Source organism: Echinops telfairi, unplaced genomic scaffold, assembly GCF_000313985.2.
Source record: "Echinops telfairi isolate 266 unplaced genomic scaffold, ASM31398v2 ScPeMD7_7412;HRSCAF=8450, whole genome shotgun sequence".
In the NCBI taxonomy this organism is placed as follows: Eukaryota; Metazoa; Chordata; class Mammalia; order Afrosoricida; family Tenrecidae; genus Echinops; species Echinops telfairi.
Genome location: NW_022111312.1, coordinates 2,694,714 through 2,697,605, shown reverse-complemented (window position 1 = coordinate 2,697,605; position 2,892 = coordinate 2,694,714). Strand labels below are relative to the sequence as shown.

The window sequence follows — 2,892 nt, the reverse complement described above, 5'->3', positions numbered from 1 at the left end:
GGACTGGTCGCTGGTGTCAGCGGGCCATGCGGGGCTGCGAGTGGGCTCTGCTTTCCTGCAGCCTCTCCCTGGTTTTCTCGGCAGCTTTCATCTTTCCAACCTCAACCCGCAGACTTTAAGACCGTGCTTTTACCAGTTCCCCTGCCTGCGGGGATTAAAGAAAGGAAAAGAAAAGAAACCACCGATTTGAGTGTAGGAGAAACACCTTAAGAATAACTGCGCTGGTCCGTTCACTGGAGAGTCTCCCCTGCTTTGCATTTCCCTTACTTTTCGACGATTGAATGGCCAAGTTAGTCGTAAGGAAACGTCAAGGTCAGCGGCGTGAGCAAATTAGATCTCTCTCCAATGTGGGTGCTATTCAATGGAGGTTCTGTACGCGGCCGAGATCATTGCACTTTTGTGTCGGGGATGGTGGGGTGGGAGACTTGGCCCAATGGGGGCCTGCTGGTAACTAGTTTGTGTGATGGTTTAGGTGGGTCTCATCCGATTCTGTACTTGTGAGATGGGTGATAAGGATACTAGCTAATGTGTATAGACTGCTAATTATATGGATGTTGTCTATGGACTTTTTTTAAAATATGGGTTTTCACATTTAATCTTAATAACCCCAAGGCAGTTCTCTTTTTCTTAATTTTCTTGCTCACTCCCCCTGCCCCTTTTTTTTAAACATGAGGAAATTGGAGTTTTATTGATGTTGTACAATTTGTCTAGGAGCCCTAGTGGTGCTGTCCAATAATCATTGGGCTACTAACTGCAACGTTGGCTGTTCGAACACACCAGCTGCCGCTCAGGAGAAGGATGAGACTGTCCTTATGAGGATTTGCAGCCTGGGAAGCCCGTATATAGGGTTACTATGAGTTGGCAGTGGGTCTGCTTTAAGTCACTCTGCTGGCCTTTGGTGGAGCTAAGATTTGAACCCTGTGGATTGCTGTAGACTCAGGCTCATGCACTTGACCACTGTGTCTTGAAGACATCTAATTGCCCCCAGGGGTGCTGGTTCTCCTGACCTCCAGTGTATGTTTTCCGAAGGGAAAAGTTATGTGTACACACTGGTTGATGATGGGAAGTAAGAGCTGAATTCAGGCTTCACAGTGTGTGGCTCAGTGTTGCTTTGTGCAGCAGCTGCATGGAGACTTTTTTTTTTTTGCATTTTCAGTAATTTTAATTTAAGCCATTCTATAATAGATCACCATGGTATACATTTTCCTCATGGCTCAATCACCAACCATCTCTCAGTAGAGACATGCACGTTCCCATCACACTGAGCAGGTTTCAGTAGGGTTTCTAGTCTAAAACGGGAAGCAAGGCCTCCCGAGAAAAAGTCACACTCGGCACCGTCAAGTTGATGCTGACTCAAATTGTCCTGTAGAGTTACAGGACAGGGTAGAACTGTCCCTGTGAGTGTCTGAGACTGTAACTCTTTACAGCAATAGAAAACCCCATCATTTTCCCTTGGGGCGGCTGGTGATTTCGAACTGCTTGCCTTGTGGTTAGCAGCCCAATATGTAACCACTGTGTCACCAGGGCTCCGTACTGTATAAGCAGCTCCCAAAACTCTATGGATTTCAGTAGTCCAATTCCATCGTACTGGGTTAGGGAACAACTGATAATGGCTAATCCTGCTCCGTGTCTTTTCATGTGTTTATTTGCCTTCCATAGAGCCTTTTGGTGAATTGTCTATTCAAGACTTTTGCCCATTCCCCCACTCCTTTCTCTTTTTTAAAAATACAATTCCTTTTAAAGGTTTGCAGAGCAGATCTGTTTCCCGTTCAACAATCTATACACATTTCGTTTCATCTCATTGGTTGCAGTCCCCACGTATCCCATATCCTCCCTGTATGTCCTGTTCCTGTTCTGTCTCCTGTCCGAACCATTCTGAACTTCATGCAGACTTCTTTTATTATTATTATTTTAATTTAAAAAACAATTGAGAATTTAAAAGTTTTACTTGCAGGGCAAGGGAAATGTCTATGGTCCTGGCGGTCACATGGAATTAGCCGCCTGTTGAACTCTCCACAAAGAAGAACCATGCCCATTTCACATTGCTGGACATTAGGCTAGATTAATCAAAAGTGACATGTCATATCCTAAACACTGGAGTCAGAATTATGAAGTTTTTTGTCATGGCTGTGCGAGACCTTCAGAGTCTAACACGATTACTATAACTGGCAGGCATAGGAAAAGGCCATCCTTGACTTCAGTCCTTTGGACGTGATTTTATACATCAGTACCCTTAAACCACCATTCTTGCTTGAATTTAGCCGGTCACTAACTGACATGAACAAGCTCACACAAGGCTGTACTTGCCCACCAGCCAAAAATTCAGCAGCTGCCAGCATAAAGTGAGTGCTTACTTGTGTGCTAACTTACCCACCTATGAGCTAGGTAAGATTATTGGCAGCAGAGTTGGAAACAGAAGGTCAGAAAGATTAACGTGATTAAGTTTGCAGCTTATAAGTTACAGAGCTGGGATGTCAACCTAGGTCTTCTGACTGGAGAACCCAGCCCTTTACTAAGTTCAGGTTGAGCAGCATCACTGTCTTTGTTGTATAGTATTCTACTGCCAAGAGTTTAGGATGTTGTAGCTGTTGGATACTTTTCTGGGTATTTCAGCTCTCTTCTTGAATATCATTGTGGGTAGAAGTAGTAGGGCTATGGGAGATTCATCCCCCCCCCTTATTAGCGGCTCATACAATTTATCACAATCCATACATACATCAATTGTGTAAAGCACATTTATGCATTCATTGCCCTCATCATTCTTAAAACATTTGCTCTCCACCGAAGCCCTTGGCATCAGCTCCTCATTTTTTCCCCTCCCTCCCTTCTCCCCCCTCCCTCATGAACCCTTGATAATTTATAAATTATTATTTTGTCATATCTTGCCCTGTC

At 44.3% G+C, this 2,892-nt stretch overlaps 1 protein-coding gene across 1 annotated transcript in view; it reads left to right on the top strand.

The window, feature by feature from the left end:
• NAA25 (N-alpha-acetyltransferase 25, NatB auxiliary subunit) overlaps positions 1-2,892 on the top strand; it is a 77,971-nt gene that overhangs the window by 760 nt on the left and 74,319 nt on the right. The gene's annotated exons all lie outside the window — the stretch shown is intronic.